Below are 24,966 nucleotides of genomic sequence, written 5' to 3'. Positions count from 1 at the left end.
TTGAGGGTCAAACTTGGTGATGTTTACACCGCAATAAATGCGCTGGATTCACCGTAGTCTTTGTGCTATGGACTGTGATGAATTTTAATTATGATCACAAGAAGGAAATGCAATCTGTGTCATGTATGTTATCTTTTGATGCTGTATAAATATAACGTTGTCGATTGTGATACCTGTCACGTGGCTTTACGAAAACTGCAAAATCACGTACGGTACCTGTCCGCAATTTGTTGCCTTTATATTGTTTGATTCTAATTTGTCGTCCGTTTCAAAAATGAAAGCTGTCAACTAGTAAGGCAAACGGGCTGGAAACGTAAGACAAAAATTTTAGACAGGTGTAAGTAGGCCTCACGAAGGTCCCAGGAACTGTCGTAAATGTGGTCGAAAACTTGTTGCTAATGAAAGAAGACTACTTTCTACGTTAAGACAGAGCCTTCTAGCGGCACAAAAATTAAAATTTCATCACCGCTCTTTACCTCATCCTGTAAGTTGTAAATGTTGTGGCAGAAAGAGGCAGTAAACTCATAGACGACAAAAATAAATTATTTACAAAAAAACACTTTCTATTTTCTAAATTCGCAGCCGGAAAACAAATTAGTACACCTGGAAAGATCCGATGACAGCATATGCCACCTGGGGGTAGAAGATAAAGAACGTCGTCCTTCAACAGCATAATAGCATAGCTACCAGAGCGCCATCTTTGTCTTACATAAAACAGCGAATGCTCACAGCTAGAGGGCAACCATGGTACAGAGACGCACTCGTGATTTCTACAGGCTACTCAGGGGGTATGAATGGGTCAAATTGTAGGCTTCAGAGTGGCGGGATGGTCCTTTCAGCGAATTGAAGCACTAGTTGGACGTGCTGCTTCAGTTACGCAACGGCGCGGGTACCAGAGGTCACGTGAACATTTTCACATCAGCAGACGAGGTTCCGGGCATCGACGCATCTCAGGCACCCGCCAGGATCGCCGTATTATAAGTCCAGTGCAGCAGATCGTACAGCTAGCATTGCACAGGTAAGAGGACTTGTTAGTCCAAACAGGTCAACGTCAACAGTTCCGAAACGGGTGGATGGGACGCTGGACCACAAGGTATACAGAAAGAAAACTCACAGGGATTGATACCTCCACAAGGAATCAAACAATCATCATCCTAGGCAAAAAAGAGGTGTCATGAAAACCTTGGTGGACAGAGTCAACAAAATCTGCGACCCGGCTTACTTGCAAGATGAATTAAATCACTTACGGTCAGAATTCATGAAAAACGGTTATACCAGCAAGCAAATTGATCGAGCTCTCCATCAAATAAGAAAAGAAGCCAGAAGAGCAACAACGGTCACCTACTGGAAGAGTTTTCGTACCGTTCATTAATAAAGTCACGGACCGTATCGGGAAAGTTCGGGCCAGGTATGGGATCGAAACAATCTTCAGACCCACCAAAATGATTAAGGAATATTTAAGACCTGCAAAAGACGCCCGACACCCCCTAGCAACACCTAGGGTATATAAAATTCCATGCAGTTGTGAACAAGTATACGTCGCAACAAAGAAAAGAAGTGTAAACGCCCGCTTAACCGAACATAAAAGACAATGTCGCTTAGGACACATAGAAAAATCGTCCGTAGCCGAACATGTTTTTCGAGATGGGAAACACGAAATTAAATTTACTGAGACAAGCGTTCTAGCACGAACATGTCATTATCATGGGCGCATGTACAGAGAAGCAACAGAGATACACAAACGCCATAATAATTTTAATAGAAAAGAGGAAATTTTAAAGTTGGGCAAAACATGGATGTCGACGTAGCGCCAGCACAATGACAATCGATTGCTCTTAATCGAGAATGATGACGCCTTTCAAAGATAGGCATACCGTCGTCATCACGTGACGAATGGTGGTGCCCTCTATGCGCTCTATAAATGCTAGAGTTCCTGGAGCCTCAGTGGCAGTAGCCGGACTACCTCAGAAGATGTCTCCGGCAGATGGAGACGAAACGTTAGGTGGAAATTTTATACATCGACGGCCTCTCAGCCCGGAAGTTTCAACTGAAGAGTTGCGAAGCAGATATTAGAAGTGTGACTACGGGCACACATATCTCTATTCCGTCTTCCATTCACATTACAGTGTCGACATGCTAGTTTCTACTGGTGCCATCAGAGGATCACATGGAAGATCGAGTGGTGCGCTGTAGTCCCTGCACGTAAGTGATGATGGTTCGTGCATACATTGTGGACCTGGTGAGTGCTGTCTCGCAGAGTGCATTCGTCCAGCCCCACTCTAGGCCTCATGGACTGGAATGAAATGAGCTACAGCTCTCGTTCACCTGTGGTACTTCTACAGCGGACGCTAACCAGGGCTTGCTACTTGCAGAATGTTGTCAGACCCGCTATTTTTTCGTCCTTCGACAGGAAGGTGATTTTTGTTCCAGTCGAGTAAGTGTAAGATATGATGGGACGCGAAGTGACTCGTGTCACTCGTCAGCCAACAATTCTCACAGAACTGTGTGAAAGGTCGAGCAGCCGTAGAAAAACGTACGCCAGGACGGTATTCCGCACCTGTAAGACTGACCGGATGCCAGAGTCGGCGCCTGTATTGCTGCCCGTGGAGGCTACACCACGTACTGACGTGTGTGTATCAGCATGTGTCGAAACCTGGAACCTCAGAACGGCTTGTGCTACTGGTCTCTAAATGTAATCATTTCATGTGCTCCATATGCTCTGTTGCAACAACAAATTTTGAATGAATTGGAAACACCTAAAAAGGTACACTAATATTTTTTCCGTCAGTGTAAATACTGAAAAATAGGAGCCCAGAAATATGCCTCCAGTTAAACACTGTACTGGGCCCCAACCTGCTCTCGACTGTCACGCCAACGGCCATTATAATGTCTGACGTCATCACTGTAACCTGATACTTCCTCGTCATCCCCACAGCAGCTATCTCTAATTCAGTAGCTCTTGAGAGTCAAGCGTTTACAGTGACACTTACCGTTCCCGATAAAGCAGAAAGAACTGAGTCGCTTAGCGCCGCTCTGCGCTGTCTGACGCCCGCCATTCGTCACGCGGGTAGCGGAAATCAGGCGCTGACGTGCGCCTGCGGCGATAGGCCACCTGCAGGGCTGGGCTGCGGTATAACTCAGAGCTGAACCCTCCCCACGGTCGGGCTCTGGAGCCTCGGGCAGTGCTTTTTTCGGCAGCTTCCGGGCGGCGCATTATTCACGCTGCGGCGCCCCCCTTCCCTCCCCCACTGCTTCCCGCCACTCTAACTCGCGATAGAGCGTTCTCTGCCGCCGGCGGCCTCTGGCGCATGGCGTCGGTCCGGAGGCTACGGCGGCCACCCTCCAGCAGGAGCACGGCAGGTGGTGGTGTTATAGCCCCGCTGGCTGTGTGGTTAGAGAGCAGGGTGGGAGGTTAGAGGGCAGCGAGCGGACGCTGGTCCAGCAGCGCTGGCTGGGCTCCGACGTGGAAGTGCCGTATTTGTTCAACTCTCGTGTTGGCCTGCTCGGCTCTGGGCAACTAGCTTCTGCACTCGCTCAGTGGCTGGAATCCACTCTTTAGGAACTTCCATTTTATATGCTTCCACTGCTCTAAAAAGTTGTGACAAGGTTCCCGAAGTGTTTAAATACCTGGCAAAAATCTTCTCACACAAAGAAAAGAAAATGTCCATCCATTCACATATATACACACCCACATACACATGGGGGTGTGTGTGAAAAGCAATGATACTGACAATGTAACGAGCGAAGTGGCAACGCTGCGTTATTTTACTGGTGTAGAGAGGTATTTTTATCACTTCCAGATCCTCAGTTCGAGTTTCAGCTACGTATGGCCATCACTGTAGTCGTGTTTTTGTTGTGTGTTACGAAAATGGAACAGAGAATTAAGGGCAATGTTATGTCAACAAGTTTAGTGTTAAACTTCGCGAATTCGCGAGTGTGACTTTTAAGAAGTTGAAACAGGCCTATGGGGAACATTTCTTATCAAGAGAAATAGTTTTTCGCCTCCACAAATCATTTTTGGGAGGCACATTGAAGATGCACCTCGCTTCGGGATAACAACGTCAAAAACCGATGAAAACATCAAACGTGTGGCTGTTGTTGTAATATTGTTCGTCCAAGACGAACTGTCAACCAAATGTTTTACAGAGATGTCCTGCAATGGCTCAAGCAAGGGGTGAATCAAATTAGACCGGATACTGCAGACAAGTGGATGCTGCCTCACTACAACGCCCCATGTGACAGGGCCACTTCCATCAGGCATCTCATGACTTCAAAAGGAGCTTGTGTTGTTCCACAGCCCTTCTGTTCACCTGGCCTGAGCCCTTGGGACTTTAGTATTTTCCCGAAATTGAAATATGTCTAAAAAGGTCGTTATTTTGGGGCTCTGGAGAACATTCAAGAAACGGTGACTGAGGACAAGTTAAAGAGTCTACCACTTCAAGCATTTCACTGCTCCTATCGAGACTGAGAACAACTACTCAACCGGTGTATAGCTGTCAAAGGGGACTTCTTTGAAGGGGACAATGTTGCTGTTTGAAAAAAAAAAAAAAGCATTAGGTATATGTAAGGTGGCAGAATAAATTGTCAGTTTCACGCCGGCCGTGGTAGCCGAGCGGTTCTAGGCGCTACAGTCTGGAACCGCGCGACCGCTACAGTCGCAGGTCCGAATCCTGCCTTGGGCATGGATGCGTGTGATGTCCTTAGGTTAGTTAGGCTTAAGTAGTTCTAAGTTCCAGGGGCTGATGACCTCAGAAGTTAAATGCTCAGAGCCATTTGAACCATTTTCATTTCAGATTCATACCTTACATGAGACCTTTGCAAATCGCAATGAGACGTTGAAGATGACTCCTAACGTAACTCGACAGTTATGAGATTGTTGACTATCAATATGAAAAGCAAAAAGGGATGGCAGTCAATCGACGGTAATTATCACGCCATTCCTGTACAATGCATGTCTTTGAGAGGAATGTAGAACAGGGAATGCGAGTAGAGTCGCTTTAAGTTTTGAAAAGCCAGCTGCACAACGACGTAGCAAGACCGAGCTGTGAGAGTTACGCCAGCGACCACTTAATGGGGTGGCAGGAAAGAGGACAGCGACCCCGTTCCAGGTGATTCAAGCTGGAGGGCCGCCTGTAGCGAGAGCATCGGTACACGGGCAGAGATGAAGCTTTATAAAACTGCGTTTCGAAATTCCAACGGGATATGAAAAAATCAAGTGACGCATGACGGGCAAAAAACGTCCCACTGGCGGAAACTCACTAGGAAGGAGAAAACTACTGAAGTTTCGACGCAGTTCCATAGAAGGCACGTTGCGTTTGGCAGAGGGTGTTTCTACAAAATGAGAGGAACGTTGCTATTGGTCGAAAAAAGCTGTGACGTGAAAAAGGAACCCAAGTGGAAGGAGGCAGTTCTGCCATGAGAGGACAAGAGAGAAAATTTGGTTGGGACTCTTCTCTGAACTGGCGTGAAGTTCAGAACGGAGCTCTTAACGCTCCGTACTATGCAGAGAAGAAATTTCTGTGGACATTGCGTTCATAGCGGCTGCACTCAAGCTAAAATTACCTGTCGCAATGTTTAGCGCCATCTGTGGTGAAACTAACCAGCCAAATTAGTTAACTGTTCTTACAAGAACTGAGAGGGCACTATAATATGCAGGCTGCTCCAACCATGCGCGTGTATATCGCCATCTAATAAGACTATGGCTGAGTACATGTTTTCTCTCATAACGAGAAACATAGGGAAAGTTTCTGCTGCAAAGTTCAGCAAAGGCCAGAATAGTTTTGTAGGAATTTCAGTGGGAGAGAGCGGCCTTGCATACAGCAGTACGTCGCAGCTTAAGATAAATAACGCGTACAGAGAGGTAAACTTTGTTGGTTCATCACCTTGCTTCCACTGTAAACTGGAGTGGCCTTGGGTAATATTGGGCTCAAATTTGTCACTTGAGCAACCATCCACCGTAGAATTGATTGTCAACCTAAATAGTACCGACCTTTGAACCGGAATCGGACGATTTTCGTAGTACTGACCAACATCATAACGTATGTGTAGGAGCAATTTGGTAAAGAAATGTCCAATTCAACTTTCATATTATTCTGCTGATGATTAATCTAAAGAAACTTTTAATAAAACTTTCTTGATATTCTGCTTAAGATTAATGTTCTTTCAGAGAGTTAATATTTAACATTGTTGCTTATTAACTTATTTCGCTTTTTGATGTCGGCAACATGCATTATCCATTGCGATGTTTTTATGTTAGCGACTTGAAAACTGTGTCAAAAGCTGAAATTTAGTGAGAAATATTGAAACATTAAACTTGTCATTTCACCTAACACTCTGTTCTCAATTCAAGAATATGCAAGAATAAAAAACAAAACCTCCATAACCTTACAAGGTACATAAAAATATGCCTTATTACGTTTCTCATATACCCTACAGAGTGTTTACACTACATTAGTATGCAAAACGTAAGTATAAAAGCAACTTTTGGGTGATGTCTTATTACGAAAAAAATATCTCTCGCTGAAACTTTGACTATACGTAGATAGAACTGCTACAGTATGGTACAGAATGTAACTGGAAGAAATGCATAATGAGACGAACATAAATTGCACTTTTCTTCAAAGACAATAATTACATTGATTTCACCACAATTGCTGATGGTCCCCTCTACATTATAAATGAGGGTACAAGACTGTTAATAGGTTGTAGGGACCACCACAGACGACAGTGGATGCTCTGAAATGTGCTCCAAGGCCGATCACAAGTCCAGTAACGAGGTATTGGTGCAGTGGGCTCCATTCCTCCAACAGCACTGTTCACAAATGCTGTGTGGTCGTTGGTGCTTGTGGACTTCCTGCCATGTTTCTCTTCAACGCATCCCACACGTTCGTGACCGGGATTTAAACTGGTGGAACAGGCAGGCCAGTCAATGAATCGAATATCCTCTTGTTCTAAAAGCTCTCTCATCTGCGCTGTTAGACGCGGTCACGCACTGCCTTCCACAAAAATGAACTCAGGGTCGAATGCTTCCCTGAAAAGACGCCCACGGGAAAGAGTACTTTGTCTCAATAGCGCAGACCAGAGAGCACACCGTGTTTCTAGATTTGGAGGCCAGTACGCTCATGCAGCATTATGAGGACCACCTAAAAAGATCACGTTCGACAATGCTGGCCATACTCTCACATGACGACAAACGGAGGTACTTGGTGCACCTAGGAACGTTGTCAAACATGCTTCCTTTGCTGGTCGAGGTATTACGATGAGAAGACGCAAATCTTTGCACTTGGTAGTCGTCGTTATTGTGACACTGCAATCTTTCTCTATGTACATTATTGCAGGGGTGCATCCTATCCAGTCATAAGATTTATAGATGACTATGCATAGCTCATGGAACGAGAGCATGTTCAGCGAATGGACTGACCTGACCGTTCCATAACATAAATTCTGTAACCACGTTAGGTATGCATTGGGAATATGTATTGCAGAACGTCTACATGCATCAACGTCCATTTATTTATTTATTTACACGTCAAGTTCCGTAGGAATGAATTCAGGAGTAAATCACCAAGGTCATGGAACGTGTCAGTACATGAAATTACAACGTAAAAGTAATAACAGATAAAAATAAAATGTTCATGAACCCGAAAAAAGTTATTCCATAAGTTTAAGTAAACGGAATCAAGAACACAACGAGAATCACCTTAATTTTTCAGGGAACTCCTTCACACAATAGAAGGAGTGACCCATGAGCAAACTCTCCAGTTTAGATTTCAAAGCACGTGGATTACTGCTAAGAGTTTTGAATTCTAGTGGTTGCTTATTGAAAATGGATGCAGCAGTATAGCACACCTTTCTGCACAACAGTTAAGCAAGTCCGATCCAAATGCAGGTTTGATTTCTGCCTAATATTAACTGAAGGAAAGCTGCTTATTCTTGGTATTAAGCTAATTTGTTAAGAAGAAATGACAGTAAGGAATATACGTATTGAGAGTCAGGTGTCAACGCACCCAGAGTAGTGAACAAGGGTCGACAAGAGGTTCATGAATTTACACCACTTACTGCCCAAACCACCCATTTCTGAGCCAAAAAAAAAAAAAATCCCAAAATATAATACCAGACGACATAAGCGAATGAAAATAAGCAAAGTAGATTAATTTTCGTGTCGAACGATCATTCACTTCAGATACCATTCGAATAGTAAAAATGGCAGCATTGGGTCTTTGACCAAGATCCCGAACATGGGTTTTCCACGACATTTTACTGTCTATCAGAGTATCTAGAAATCTGAACTGTTCAGTTTAACTAATCATACGCCCATTCTGTGAAATTTAAACAAAAGGTTTTGTTGAATTCTGTTAGAAACTGTAAAAAGTGAGTCTTACTGTGATTTAGTCCACTTTCTACAAGCCATGATCTCAGGTCATGAACTGCAGTACGTGAAACTGACCCAAAGTTGCACACAACATCCTTTACTACTAAGCTAGTGTCGTCAGCAAACAGAAATATTTTAGAGTTACCCATTATACCAGAGGGCATATCATTTATATAAGTAAGGAACAGGAGTGTCCCCAACACTGATCACTAGGACACCCCCCACTTGACCGTACCCCACTCAGACCCCACATCACAACCATTCTCAGCATTGTGCTGTCTGTTGCTGAAGTAAGAGGTGAACCAATTGTGAGCTTCTTCCTCATATTCCATAATGGTCCAACTTCTGAAGCAATATTTTGTGATCAACACAATAAAATGGCTTAGTTAAATCAAAAAATATGCAGAGTTCGAAACCTTTCGTTTAACCCATCCGTACCTCACAGAGAAAGGAGAATATAGCACTTTCAGTTGTTAAACGGCTTCTATAGCTCAACTTTATATTTGATAGCAAATCGTGTGATATAAAATGATCAATTATCCTTACATACACAGCCTTTTCAATAACTTTAGCAAACACTGGTGACATAGGAATAGATGAAAATTTATTTGCATTATCCCTTCCTTCCTTTTTATGAAGCGGCTTTACTACTGCGTACTTAAATCGTTCAGGCAACTGACCATTCCTAAAGGAAAAATTACAAATATGGCTAAATACAGGCGTAACATGTGCAGCACAGTACTTCAAAATTCTGCTAGGCACTCCATCATAATTATGCGATTCCTTACAGTTATGTAATTATTGACTCAATCTCCGCCATGTCTCTATCACAGAGGAGTATTTTAGACATCAATCTCGGAAAGGCATTTGCCAAGAAAGTTATATGATTCCCTGTAGAAACTAATTTTTTATTTAATTCACCAGCAATGCTCAGAAAATGATTGTTAAATACTGTACATATATCTTATTTATCACTAACAGAAATACTTTTGCTACAAACTGACTTTATGTAGTCGACCTTGATCTGCTCATCAGACACTTCCTTCACAACTGACCATATGGTTTTACTAACTGACTTTATGTCGTCGACCTTGATCTGCTCATCAGACACTTCCTTCCCAACTGACCATATGGTTTTAATTTCATCCTGTGAATTAGCTATTCTGTTTGCATACACATACTCTTTGACTTCCTAATAACATTTTTAAGCACCTTACGGTACTACTTGTAATGGGCTACTGTAGCTCGATTGTGACATCTTCTTGCATTTTGATATAATTCCCGCTTTGCTCTACATGATATCTTTACTCCACTAGTCAGCCACCTGGGCTACCTATTACTGCTAGTACGCCGTATAGAACGTTCTAGTGGAAGTCAACTCTCAAAGAGAATGAGAAATGTGTTAAAGAAAGCATTATGTTTGTCATCTATGTTATCGGCACTATAAACATCCTGCCACTCTTGTTCCTGGACAAGGTTTAAAAAACTCCCTATTGATGTTGGATTAACTTTCCTACTTAGTTTGTAATTTTATGTGACATTTGTATTACTTTCAGTATTAAAATTTGTGCATCATGGTCTGAAAGGCCATTCACCCGTTTACTAACTGAATGCCCACCTAGTAATGAAGAATGAATAAAAATATTGCCTATGGCTGTCTGCTGTTCCCCTGCACCCTAGTTGAAGAAACACTGTCTACATTAGATCATATGAATTTAGGAGATCTACCAACATCCTTTTTCTTGTGCCATCATGTACAAAATTAATATTGAAGTCACCACTTATAACTGATTTCTGGTACTTCCCATAAAGTGAATGAAGAACCCTCTCTAGCTTGAGCAGAAATGCTCTGAAGTCAGAGCGAGGGGACCTATAAACAACAATAATTAGAAGTTTATTTTCTCTAAATTCAACAGCCCCTGCACAACATACAAATATCTGTACAGTGCAGTGCCGTGTTACGCCTATGGTCTGAAATGGAACACTGTTTTTTACGTACATGGCTACTCCCCTACCCCGCACGCTCAGCAGTGGTCAGCCATACTGGTATAGAAACGGAATGCCCTACCATAGGATCTTCTTAACAACCTTGTGGCCACAACTGCAGCAGGTTGCAGAGCGTGCATTGCCGTCGCCGGTGATCACACCACCTATGAAGAACTACGTTCAGACTTTTGTAATGTTTAGAGATCCATTAAATGTCGCTGTGTATTTAGCGCAACTATTGTCTTTGAATAAAAGTGTTATTTCTGTTCGTCTCATTGCGTATTTCTTTCAGTTAGTTTTTATACTATACAGTAGTAGTTCTTTGTATGTATGCATCAAGTTTCATCGAGCTACGTTACTTGGTTGTGATACAGGGTTTGGAGAACACTTTCGCCCTTAAGTTTTGCACACCATCGTATTAGATATTAAAAGTGTTGTGCCACTGGCAGGACTGCACTTCTGCGTATGTCACATCGGGGAAACAATTGGTGCATTCTCCCAGAAATAAATCAAAGTACTTCCAGTTGAAGAGGAAATGTAGAGACATTCGACCAGACAGAAGATGCCGATAACGCCAGATCTAAATGCACACATCGCCAAGGAAAGGGAAGAATAGGAGGAAGTATTGGGAGTGCTAGGGTGGGGAAGGCCATATGAGGTAGGACGAAAACTGTTACACAGTTGTAGAAGGAATGGACTAACACTTGACAACTACTGCTTCAAGGAGAAAGAAATTCATAATGTAACATAATACAGATATGATTTGTTGAGTATATCAGTGGTAGATTATTTAATACATGACCAAGGCACAGAGAGAACATTCACAGATGTCACTGTAATAGCGTCTCAAGCCGTACATAGCGATCAACGCATTTTAGTAGGAGCAGTTAAAGGAATTAAAGAGGACAGACAGCTAGGAAAGAAAGATAAGGTGTGAAAGTTGAAAGAAGAGAAAAGGTAAAAAGTTCAGAATGCAGTAAATAACAATGTGTGAAAGCAAAAAATGAAGTAAGTAGAGGAGGAATGGGAAAGGTTCAAAACGCCAAGGATGGAAACAGGAGAAAAAGAGTGAGCAAGGATCAATGATAAGAAAAGGTGGGAACAAACATGCTGAGAGAATGACAAAGGGAGGAGAGTTGCAAGGAAACAAATTACACTGCGCATATGGTTTCACGAGAGAACGCAAGAAGCAAGAAAAACTATACACTGAGAAGAAAAAGAAGAAGAAGAAGAAGAAGAAGGTGCTGAAGAGAGTGCTAGCAAGGGAGGGAAGAAAGTGGATGGATGAGTGGACAAAACTAATGGAAAAAGAAAGCGAGGGCATTAAGAAGGTCTTGTATGGAATTATCAAGACTAAGAAGAGAGGCACGATGGAAAATGGCAGGTACACCAATAAAGAGGGAAAGGAAGTTGAGAATATACTGGCATTCAAGGAGATGTGGGAGTAATATTTCGAAGAGTTATTACGCCCAAATGAAAATATGGAAGAGGAAAATGAGGAGCACAGGCATGTAGAGATGTCTAGATGGACCTGAATGGAAAAGAGAGGTAGTGATAAAAACTATGAAAGAAGGAAAAGCGACTACACTCGATGAAGTACGCGTGTAGAAGTGGTGGGAGTATCTGGCATTGTCGACATGCGACGACTCCGTCGGATCATGAGAACGGTGTGGAAAGAAAGAAGGACGCCTGGAACTCTGCAAAAGCGAACAATAGTGATGAATTCTAAGAATTGTTGCAAGAATCTGTGTCAGAATTATAGGAAAGTTACTTTGATGGCTCGTACTGCCAAGGTAATTGAGGAGATCCTGGAAACGATGTCAAAGTTAGCGTAAGGAGGGCTATGCGTGAAGCGTTCAGTGAACTCGAAAGTAAAATTCTATGTACCGACTTCACAGAAAATCCTAGGAAGTTCTGGTCTTACATTAAATCAGTAAGTGGATCGAAACAGCATATCCAGACACTCTGGGATGATGATGGCATTGAAACGGAGGATGAGACACGTAAAGCTGAAATACTAAACACCTTTTTCCAAAGCTGTTTCACAGAGGAAGACCGCACTGCAGTTCCTTTTCTAAATCCTCGCACGAGCGAAAAAATGGCTCACATCGAAATAAGCGTCCAAGGAATAGAAAAGCAACTGAAATCACTCAACAGAGAAAAGTCCACTGAACCTGACGGAATACCAATTCGATTCTACACAGAGTCCGCGACAGAACATGCCCCCCTTCTAACAGCATTGTACCGCAAGTCTCTAGAGGAACAGAAGGTTCCAAATGATTGGAAAAGAGCATAGGTAGTCCCAGTTTTCAAGAAGGGCCGTCGAGCAAACGCGCGGAACTATAGGCCTATATCTCTGACCTGTTGTAGAATTTTGGAACATGTTTTTGCTCAAGTATCATGTCATTTCTGGAAACCCAGAAACTTCTCTGTAGGAATCAACATGGATTCCGGAAACTGCGATCGTGTGAGAGCCAACTAGCTTCATTTGTTCATGAGACCCAGAAAATATTAGATACTGGCTCCCAGGTAGATGCCATTTTCCTTTACTTCCGGAAGACGTTCGATACAGTTCCGCACTGTCACTTGATAAACAAAGGAATAGAAAAGCAACTGAAATCACTCAACAGAGCAAAGTCCACTGGACCTGACAGAATACCAATTCGATTCTACACAGAAAGTTAGTGGCCTACGAAATATCAACCCAGCTGTGTGGCTGGATTGAAGAGTTCTTAACAAACAGAACACAGCATGTTGTTCTCCATGGAAAGACGTCTAAAGACGTTAAAGTAACCTCAGGCGTACCACAGGGGAGTGTTATGCGACCATTGCTTTTCATACAAATGACTTAGTAGATAGTGTCGAAAGTTCCATGCGGCTTTTCGCGGACGATGCTGTAGTATACAGAGAAGTTACAACATTAGAAAATTGCAGCGAAATGCGGGAAGATCTGCAGCGGATAATCACTTGGTGCAGGGAGTGGCAACTGACTCTTAACATAGACATATGTAATGTATTGCCAATACATAGAAATAAGGATCCTTTATGGTATGATTATATGATAGCGGAACAAGCACTGGTAGCAGTTACTTCTGTACAATATCTGGCAGTATGCGTACGGAACGATTTGAAGTGGAATGATGATATAAAATTAATTGTTGGTAAGGCGGGTGCCAGGTGGAGATTCATTGGGAGAGTCCTTAGAAAATATCCATCAACAAAGGAGGTGGCTTACAAAACGCTCGTTCGGCCTATACTTGAGTATTGCTTATCAGTGTGGGATCCGTACCAGGTCGGGTTGACAGAGGAGGCAGAGAAGATCCTAAGAAGTGCGGCGCGTTTTGTCACAGGGTTATTTGGTAAGCGTGATAGCGTTTGGGAGATGTTTAGCAAACTCAAGTTGCAGACTCTGCAAAAGAGGCGCTCGGCATCGTGGTGTAGCTTGCTGTCCAGGTTTCGAGAGGGTGCGTTTCTGGATGAGGTATCGAATATATTAGATCCCCCTACTTATACCTCCTGAGGAGATCACAAATGTAAAATTAGATTCGAGCGCGCACGGAGGCTTTCTGGCAGTTGTTCTTCCTGCGAACCATACGCGAGTGGAACAGGAAAGAGATGTAATGACAGTGTCACGTAAAGTGCCTTCCGTCACACACAGTTGGGTGGCTTGCGGAGTATAAATGTAGATGTGGATGGAGATGTAAAATAGAGTACAGAATGGCGGAAAAGTAGGCTTGAGAGAGGAACTATATGAGTTTGAACCAGGAACGTCGAAAATGGACCAAATTTTTAGTACAAATTTTAGTACACGAATGTTTTAATGATGTGGTAATGATGTTCCTGGATACTCAGAAGGCATATCATAATATGAAAAGAACGAAGATTAGGTAAACCTTACGGTAAAGGTGCACTGGAATGCTTTGTGAAAGCAATGAAAGAAATGCTTCAAGGAAGTGTAAAGCGTGGGAAAGTAGTAGGAGAGAAGACAGGGTTATCAGAAGAGAAAAAATGGGCTGAAGCGAGGCAGTGCACTGTCCTACTTTTTATAACCATTATGGATTATGAAAGAGTGAATGTGAGATGAAAATATGGAAGCCATGTTGTATGCATGCAGATTATTTAATGGTATGGAGAAATAGAGATGGCTGGTGAGGGGGAACAAAAAAAGCTAAGTGTATGGAATGATGTCGTGAGAGAGCATGGATTGAAATTTAATGCATAGAAATGTAACAGGATGCTGATGACGAGGAGTAAATCAGGCGCCATCACGTCGGCTTGAGAGATACAGCAGAGAAGTCTGTGAGAAGACGTCAGCCAATAGAACGCTGACAGGAGTGGAACCTATGCGAAGAGAATATAAGTGCCGCTTCTGCTATCCTCGGCGCACTAGAAGAGCCGCACTAGAAGACGAGCCGTTATCCTAGCTCTATAGTCGTGACTCATGTTTTTATTGCATAGAAATTGTATATATCTAACTACACTGATTGTATGCGTGGCGCCAATTGCTTTCCATCCCAGGCTGTGAAAAGAAAAGTAAAGTGCTTTCAATTCAGGTTACAGTAATAAACTCCATTAACTGTCAGTGTGTGTTCCACCAGCATTACGAGGGTTGCAGTGTTACAATTAACTCTCAGTGGTGCGTCGGAGACAAGGATGTTTACTCCCTCGAGTACTTCCATCCGGTGACCGTGGCTGCGTTGGCGCATGGGAAGAAGTCGGCTCTAGAGTGCAGTATAGAATTGCGATGCAATGTGAGGGTTCCATCGTCATTACGAGGGCAATGGAATTACAATTAACTGTCAACGGTACGTCGGAAATAAGCTACTTCACTCCCAGGAAAAGGTCCATCCGATGACCGGGCCGGCATTAGGAGCTACAGGGTAGGAGAGAGGTCGGCTGGGGACAGATTTATAGAATCGCAAAGCAGTTTGTGTGTTCCATCACCTTTTCAAGGTAGCGAGGGTTACAACAACCTGTCATTGGTGAGTCGGAAACATGCAACTTGACTCATGGGAGTACGTAAATCCGGTGACCCTAGCCACGCTGTTCCATTGGAGAAAAGTCGCATGGAGACAGTTCATTCACTACGCAATTATTGTGTTCCGTCGTCAGTACAAGGGGTGAAATGTTACAATTGACTCTGAGTGGCGCGTCGGACCCAAGTAACTTGATTCACAGGAGTACGTACATCCAGCGTCAGTAGCTACGATAGTAGCTTGGAGGGAAGTTGGCCGGAGACTGAAGAATTGAATCCAGACGCAATTTGTGCGTTCCACCGTCATTACGAGAGCGCGATGGTTACAACAAATTGTCAGTGAAGCGTCGCAAACAACCAACTTGGCCCCCAGGAGGACGTACATCTGGTTCCCGTGGCTGTGTTAGTTGCTCGGAAAGAAGTCAGCTGGAGACTAAATTATTGAATCGCGACGCATTTTGTCCGTTCCATAGACATTATGAGGGCGCGTGGGTTACAACTAACTGTCAGTGGTGCGTCGGAAGCAAGCAACTTGTCCCCCAAGAGGACGTACATCTGGTTACCGTAGATGTGTTAATTGCTCGGAAAGAAGTCAGCTGGGGACTGAATTATTAAATGGTGGCGCATTTTGTCCGTTCCATAGTCATTATGAGGGCGCGTGGGTTACAACTAACAGTCAGTGGTGCGTCGGAAACAAGCAACTTGGACCACAGGATGACGTACATCTGGTTACCGTAGATGTGTTAGTTGCTCGGAAAGAAGTCATGTGGAGACTGAATTATTGAATCGTGACGCATTTTGTCACTTCCATAGTCATTATGAGGACGCGTGGGTTACAACTAACTGTCAGTGGAGCTTCGGAAAGAAGCAACTTGGCCCCCAGGAGTACGTACATCTGGTTACCGTAGCTGTGTTAGTTTCTCGGAAAGAAGTCAGCTGGAGACTGAATTATTGAGTAGCGACGCAATTTGTCCGTTTCATAGTCATTATGAGGGCGCATGGGTTACGACTAACTGTCAGTGGTGCGTCGGAAACAAACAACATGGCAGCCAGGAGGACGTACATCTGGTGACCGTAGCTGTGTTAGTTGCTCTCAAAGAAGTCAGCTGGATACTGAATTATTGAATCGCGACGCAATTTGTCCGTTCCATAGTCATTATGAATAAGCGTGGGTTACAACTAACTGTCATTGGTGCGTCGGAAACAAGCAACGTGGCCCCCAGGAGGACGTACATCTGGTTACCGTAGCTGTGTTAGATGCTCGGAAAAATGTCAGCTGAAGACTGAATTATTGAGTCGCGACAGAATTTTTGTGATACACCATCATTATGAGGGTGGGAGGGTTACATTTAACTGACAGTGGTGCGACGGATACAAGCTACTGGACTCCCAGTAGATCGTACATATGGTCATTATAGCCGCGTTGATTGCTCAGAAAGAAGTCAGCTGATGACCGAATAACTGAATCGAGACGCAATTTGTGCATTCCATAGAAATTACGAGGGTGCGAAAATTACAATTAAGTGTCAGTGTTGCGTCAGTAACAGGAAACTTGACCCCAAGGAGGACGTAGATCTGGTCACTTTAGCCGCGTTAGTTGCTCAGAAAGAAATCAGCTGGAGACTGAATTATTGAATCGCGACGCAATTTGTCCGTTTCATAGTCATTTTGAGGGCGCGCGTGGGTTTCAACTATCTGTCATTGGTGCGTCGGAAACAAGCAACTTGGCCCCCAGGAGGACGTACATCTGGTTACCGTAGCTGTGTTAGTTTCTCGGAAAGAAGTCAGCTGGAGACTGAATTATTGAGTAGCGACGCAATTTGTCCGTTTCATAGTCATTATGAGGGCGCATGGGTGTTGCTCGTTGCTCGGAAAGAAGTCAGTTGGAGAATGAATTATTGAGTAGCAACGCAATTTGTCCGTTCCATAGTCATTATGAGGGCGCGTGGGTTACAACTAACAGTCAGTGGTGCGTCGGAAACAAGCAACTTGGCCCCCAGGAGGACGTACAACTGGTTATAGTAGATGTGTTAGTTGCTCGGATAGAAGTCAGCTGGAGACTGAATTACTGAATCGCGACGCAATTTGTACGTTCCATAGTCATTATGAGGGCGCGTGGGTTACAACTAACTGTCAGTGGAGCGTCGGAAACAAGCAACTTGGCCCCCAGGGGACGTACATCTGGTTACCGTGGCTGTGTTAGTTGCTCGGAAAGAAGTCAGCTGGAGAATGAATTATTGAGTCGCGACGCAATTTTTCCGTTCCATAGTCATTATGAGGGGGCGTGGGTTACAACTAAAAGTCAGTGGTGCGTCGGAAACAAGCAACGTGGCCCCCAGGAGGACGTACAACTGATTATAGTAGATGTGTTAGTTGCTCGGAAAGAAGTCAGCTGAATTATTAAATCGCGACGCATTTTCTCCGTTCCATAGTCATTATGAGGGCGCGTGGGTTACAACTAACTGTCAGTGGAGCGTCGGAAACAAGCAACTTGGACCCCAGGATGACGTACATCTGGTTACCGTAGATGTGTTAGTTGCTCGGAAAGAAGTCAGCTGGAGACTGAATTATTGAATCGCGACGCATTTTGTCCCTTCCATAGTCATTATGAGGGCGCGTGGGTTACAACTAACTGTCAGTGGAGCGTCGGAAACAAGCAAATTGGACCACAGGATGACGTACATCTGGTTACAGTGGCTGTGTTAGTTGCTCGGAAAGAATTCAGCTGGATACTGAATTATTGAGTCGCGACGCAATTTGTCCGTTCCATAGTCATTATGAGGGCGCGTGGGTTACAACTAACTGTCAGTGGTGCATCGTAAACAAGCAACTTGGCCCTCAGGAGGACGTACATCTGGTTACCGTGGGTGTGTTAGTTGCTCGGAAACAAGTCACCTGGAGACTGAATTATTGAGTCGCGAGCAATTTGTCCCTTCCATAGTGATTATGAGGGCGCGTGGGTTACAACTAACTGTCAGTGGTGCGTCGGAAACAAGCAACTTGGCCCCCAGGATGACGTACATCTGGTTACCGTAGAATTGTTAGTTGCTCGGAATGAAGTCAGCTGGAGACTGAATTATTGAATCGCGACGCATTTTGTCAATTCCATAATCATTATGAGGGCGCGTGGGGTGCAACTAACTGTCAGTGGAGCGTCGGAAACAAGCAACTTGGCCCCCAGGAGGCCGTACATCTGGTTACCGTAGATGTGTTAGTTCCTCGGAAAGATGTCAGCTGGAGACAGAATTATTGACTCGCTACGCATTTTGTCCGTTCCATAGTCATTATGAGGGTGCGTGGGTTACAACTAACTGTCAGTGGTGCGTCGGAAACAAGCAACTTGGCCCCCAGGAGGACGTATATCTGGTTACCGTAGATGTGTTAGTTGCTCGGAAAGAAGTCAGCTGGAGACTGAATTGTTGAATCGCGACGCAATTTGTCCGTTCCATAGTCATTATGAGGGCGGGTGGGTTACAACTAACAGTCAGTGGTGCGTCGGAAACAAGCAACGTGGCCCCCAGGAGGACGTACAACTGGTTATAGTAGATGTGTTAGTTGCTCGGAAAGAAGTCAGCTGGAGACTGAATTACTGAATCGCGACGCAATTTGTACGTTCCATAGTCATTATGAGGGCGCGTGGGTTACAACTAACTGTCAGTGGAGCGTCGGAAACAAGCAACTTGGCCCCCAGGAGGACGTACATCTGGTTACCGTGGCTGTGTTAGTTGCTCGGAAAGAAGTCAGCTGGAGAATGAATTATTGAGTCGCGACACAATTTGTCCGTTCCGTAGTCATTATGAGGGCGCGTGGGTTACAACTAACAGTCAGTGGTGCGTTGGAAACAAGCAACGTGGCCCCCAGGAGGATGTACAACTGGTTATAGTAGATGTGTTAGTTGTTCGGAAAGAAGTCAGCTGAATTATTAAATCGCGACACATTTTCTCCTTTCCATAGTCATTATGAGGGCGAGTGGGATACAACTAACTGTCAGTGGTGCATCGGAAACAAGCAACTTGGCCCTCAGGAGGACGTACATCTGGTTACCGTGGGTGTGTTAGTTGCTCGGAAAGAAGTCAGCTGGAGACTGAATTATTGAGTCGCGAGCAATTTGTCCCTTCCATAGTCATTATGAGGGCGCGTGTATCACAACTAACTGTCAGTGGTGCGTCGGAAACAAGCAACTAGGCCCCCAGGATGACGTACATCTGGTTACCGTAGATGTGTTAGTTGCTAGGAAAGAAGTCAGCTGGAGGCTGAATTATTGAATCGCGACGCATTTTGTCCCTTCCATAGTCATTATGAGGTCGCTTGGGGTACAACTAACTATCAGTGGAGCGTCGGAAACAAGCAACTTCGCCCCCAGGAGGCCGTACATATGGTTACCGTAGATGTGTTAGTTGCTCGGAAAGAAGTCAGCTGGAGAATGAATTATTGAGTCGCGACGCAATTTGTCCGTTCCATAGTCATTATGAGGGCGCATGGGTTACAACTAACTGTCAGTGGTGCATCGGAAACAAGCAACTTGGCCCCCAGGGGACTTACATCTGGTTACCGTGGCTGTGTTAGTTGCTCGGAATGAAGTCAGCTGGAGAATGAATTATTGAGTCGCGACGTAATTTGTCCGTTCCATAGTCATTATGAGGGCGCGTGGGTTACAACTAACAGTCAGTGGTGCGTCGGAAACAAGCAACGTGGCCCCCAGGAGGACGTACAACTGATTATAGTAGATGTGTTACTTGCTCGGAAAGAAGTCAGCTGAATTATTAAATCGCGACGCATTTTCTCCTTTCCATAGTCATTATGAGGGCGCGTGGGTTACAACTAACTGTTAGAGGAGCGTCGTAAACAAGCAACTTGGACCACAGGATGACGTACATCTGGTTACAGTGGCTGTGTTAGTTGCTCGGAAAGAATTCAGCTGGAGACTGAATTATTGAGGCGCGACGCAATTTGTCCGTTCCATAGTCATTATGAATAAGCGTGGGTTACAACTAACTGTCATTGGTGCGTCGAAATCAAGCAACGTGGCCCCCAGGAGGACGTACATCTGGTTACCGTAGCTGTGTTAGATGCTCGGAAAAATGTCAGCTGAAGACTGAATTATTGATTCGCGACAGAATTTTTGTGATACACCATCATTATGAGGGTGGGAGGGATACATTTAACTGACAGTGGTGCGTCGGATACAAGCTACTGGACTCCCAGTAGATATCGTACATATGGTCATTATAGCCGCGTTGATTGCTCAGAAAGAAGTCAGCTGATGACCGAATAACTGAATCGAGACGCAATTTGTGCATTCCATAGAAATTACGAGGGTGCGAAAATTACAATTAAGTGTCAGTGTTGCGTCAGTAACAGGAAACTTGACCCCAAGGAGGACGTAGATCTGGTCACTTTAGCCGCGTTAGTTGCTCAGAAAGAAATCAGCTGGAGACTGAATTATTGAATCGCGACGCAATTTGTCCGTTCCATAGTCATTTTGACGGCGCGCGTGGGTTTCAACTATCTGTCATTGGTGCGTCGGAAACAAGCAACTTGGCCCCCAGGAGGCCGTACATATGGTTACCGTAGATATGTTAGTTGCTCGGAAAGAAGTCAGCTGGAGAATGAATTATTGAGTCGCGACGCAATTTGTCCGTTCCATAGTCATTATGAGGGCGCGTGGGTTACAACTAACAGTCAGTGGTGCGTCGGAAACAAGCAACGTGGCCCCCAGGAGGACGTACAACTGATTATAGTAGATGTGTTAGTTGCTCGGAAAGAAGTCAGCTGAATTATTAAATCGCCACGCATTTTCTCCGTTCCATAGTCATTATGAGGGCGCGTGGGTTACAACTAACTGTCAGTGGAGCGTCGGAAACAAGCAACTTGGACCACAGGATGACGTACATCTGGTTACAGTGGCTGTGTTAGTTGCTCGGAAAGAATTCAGCTGGAGACTGAATTATTGAGTCGCGACGCAATTTGTCCGTTCCATAGTCATTATGAGGGCGCATGGGTTACAACTAACTGTCAGTGGTGCATCGGACACAAGCAACTTGGCCCCCAGGGGACTTACATCTGGTTACCGTGGCTGTGTTATTTGCTCGGAAAGAAGTCAGCTGGAGAATGAATTATTGAGTCGCGACTCAATTTGTCCGTTCCATAGTCATTATGAGGGCGCGTGGGTTACAACTAACTGTCAGTGGAGCGTCGGAAACAAGCAACTTGGACCACAGGATGACGTACATCTGGTTACAGTGGCTGTGTTAGTTGCTCGGAAAGAATTCAGCTGGAGACTGAATTATTGAGTCGCGACGCAATTTGTCCGTTCCATAGTCAATATGAGGGCGCATGGGTTACAACTAACTGTCAGTGGTGCATCGGAAACAAGCAACTTGGCCCCCAGGGGACTTACATCTGGTTACCGTGGCTGTGTTAGTTGCTCGGAAAGAAGTCAGCTGGAGAATGAATTATTGAGTCGCAACGCAATTTGTCCGTTCCATAGTCATTATGAGGGCGCGTGGGTTACAACTAACAGTCAGTGGTGCGTCGGAAACAAGCAACGTGGCCCCCAGGAGGACGTACAACTGATTATAGTAGATGTGTTACTTGCTCGGAAAGAAGTCAGCTGAATTATTAAATCGCGACGCATTTTCTCCTTTCCATAGTCATTATGAGGGCGCGTGGGTTACAACTAACTGTTAGTGGAGCGTTGGAAACAAGCAACTTGGACCAGAGGATGACGTACATCTGGTTACAGTGGCTGTGTTAGTTGCTCGGAAAGCATTCAGCTGGAGACTGAATTATTGAGGCGCGACGCAATTTGTCCGTTCCATAGTCATTATGAATAAGCGTGGGTTACAACTAACTGTCATTGGTGCGTCGGAAACAAGCAACGTGGCCCCCAGGAGGACGTACATCTGGTTACCGTAGCTGTGTTAGATGCTCGGAAAAATGTCAGCTGAAGACTGAATTATTGAGTCGCGACAGAATTTTTGTGATACACCATCATTATGAGGGTGGGAGGGTTACATTTAACTGACAGTGGTGCGTCGGATACAAGCTACTGGACTCCCAGTAGATCGTACATATGGTCATTATAGCGGCGTTGATTGCTCAGAAAGAAGTCAGCTGATGACCGAATAACTGAATCGAGACACAATTTGTGCATTCCATAGAAATTACGAGGGTGCGAAAATTACAATTAAGTGTCAGTGTTGCGTCAGTAACAGGAAACTTGACCCCAAGGAGGACGTAGATCTGGTCACTTTAGCCGCGTTAGTTGCTCAGAAAGAAATCAGCTGGAGACTGAATTATTGAATCGCGACGCAATTTGTCCGTTCCATAGTCATTTTGACGGCGCGCGTGGGTTTCAACTATCTGTCATTGGTGCGTCGGAAACAAGCAACTTGGCCCATAGGAGGCCGTACATATGGTTACCGTAGATGTGTTAGTTGCTCGGAAAGAAGTCAGCTGGAGAATGAATTATTGAGTCGCGACGCAATTTGTCCGTTCCATAGTCATTATGAGGGCGCGTGGGTTACAACTAACAGTCAGTGGTGCGTCGGAAACAAGCAACGTGGCCCCCAGGAGGACGTACAACTGATTATAGTAGATGTGTTAGTTGCTCGGAAAGAAGTCAGCTGAATTATTAAATCGCGACGCATTTTCTCCGTTCCATAGTCATTATGAGGGCGCGTGGGTTACAACTAACTGTCAGTGGAGCGTCGGAAACAAGCAACTTGGACCACAGGATGACGTACATCTGGTTACAGTGGCTGTGTTAGTTGCTCGGAAAGAATTCAGCTGGAGACTGAATTATTGAGTCGCGACGCAATTTGTCCGTTCCATAGTCATTATGAGGGCGCATGGGTTACAACTAACTGTCAGTGGTGCATCGGACACAAGCAACTTGGCCCCCAAGGGACTTACATCTGGTTACCGTGGCTGTGTTATTTGCTCGGAAAGAAGTCAGCTGGAGAATGAATTATTGAGTCGCGACTCAATTTGTCCGTTCCATAGTCATTATGAGGGCGCGTGGGTTACAACTAACTGTTAGTGGAGCGTTGGAAACAAGCAACTTGGACCACAGGATGACGTACATCTGGTTACAGTGGCTGTGTTAGTTGCTCGGAAAGCATTCAGCTGGAGACTGAATTATTGAGGCGCGACGCAATTTGTCCGTTCCATAGTCATTATGAATAAGCGTGGGTTACAACTAACTGTCATTGGTGCGTCGGAAACAAGCAACGTGGCCCCCAGGAGGACGTACATCTGGTTACCGTAGCTGTGTTAGATGCTCGGAAAATTGTCAGCTGAAGACTGAATTATTGAGTCGCGACAGAATTTTTGTGATACACCATCATTATGAGGGTGGGAGGGTTACATTTAACTGACAGTGGTGCGTCGGATACAAGCTACTGGACTCCCAGTAGATCGTACATATGGTCATTATAGCCGCGTTGATTGCTCAGAAAGAAGTCAGCTGATGACCGAATAACTGAATCGAGACGCAATTTGTGCATTCCATAGAAATTACGAGGGTGCGAAAATTACAACTTAGTGTCAGTGTTGCGTCAGTAACAGGAAACTTGACCCCAAGGAGGACGTAGATCTGGTCACTTTAGCCGCGTTAGTTGCTCAGAAAGAAATCAGCTGGAGACTGAATTATTGAATCGCGACGCAATTTGTCTGTTCCATAGTCATTTTGACGGCGCGCGTGGGTTTCAACTATCTGTCATTGGTGCGTCGGAAACAAGCAACTTGGCCCCCAGGAGGACGTACATCTGGTTACGGTGGCTGTGTTCGTTGCTCGGAAAGAAGTCAGTTGGAGAATGAATTATTGAGTAGCAACGCAATTTGTCCGTTCCATAGTCATTATGATTGCGCGTGGGCTACAACTAATAGTCAGTGGTGCGTCGGAAACAAGCAACTTGGCCCCCAGGAGGACGTACAACTGGTTATAGTAGATGTGTTAGTTGCTCGGAAAGAAGTCAGCTGGAGACTGAATTACTTAATCGCGACGCAATTTGTACGTTCCATAGTCATTATGAGGGCGCGTGGGTTACAACTAACTGTCAGTGGAGCGTCGGAAACAAGCAACTTGGCCCCAGGATGACATACATCTGGTTACCGTAGCTTTGATAGTTGCTCGGAAAGAAGTCAGCTGGAGACTGAATTATTTAGTCGCGACGCAATTTGTCCCTTCCATAGTCATAATGAGGGCGCGTGGGTTACAACTAGATGTCAGTGGTGCGTCGGAAACATGCAACTTGGCCCCCAGGAGGACGTACATCTCGTTACCGACGATGTATTAGTTGCTCGGAAATAAGTCAACTGGAGACTGAATTGTTGAATCGCGATGCATTTTGTCCCTTCCATAGTCATTATAAGGGCGCGTGGGTTACAACTAACTGTCAGTGGTGCGTCGCAAACAAGCATCTTGGCCCCCAGGGGACATACATCTGGTTAATGTGGCTGTGTTAGTTGCTCGGAAAGAAGTCAGCTGTAGAATGAATTATTGAGTCGCGACGCAATTTGTCCGTACCATAGTCATTATGAGGGCGCGTGGGTTACAACTAAAAGTCATTGGTGCGTCGGAAACAAACAACGTGGCCCCCAGGAGGACGTACAACTGATTATAGTAGAT

Source organism: Schistocerca gregaria, chromosome 3, assembly GCF_023897955.1.
Source record: "Schistocerca gregaria isolate iqSchGreg1 chromosome 3, iqSchGreg1.2, whole genome shotgun sequence".
NCBI classification, from domain to species: domain Eukaryota; kingdom Metazoa; phylum Arthropoda; class Insecta; order Orthoptera; family Acrididae; genus Schistocerca; species Schistocerca gregaria.
This window is presented reverse-complemented; position numbering follows the sequence as displayed.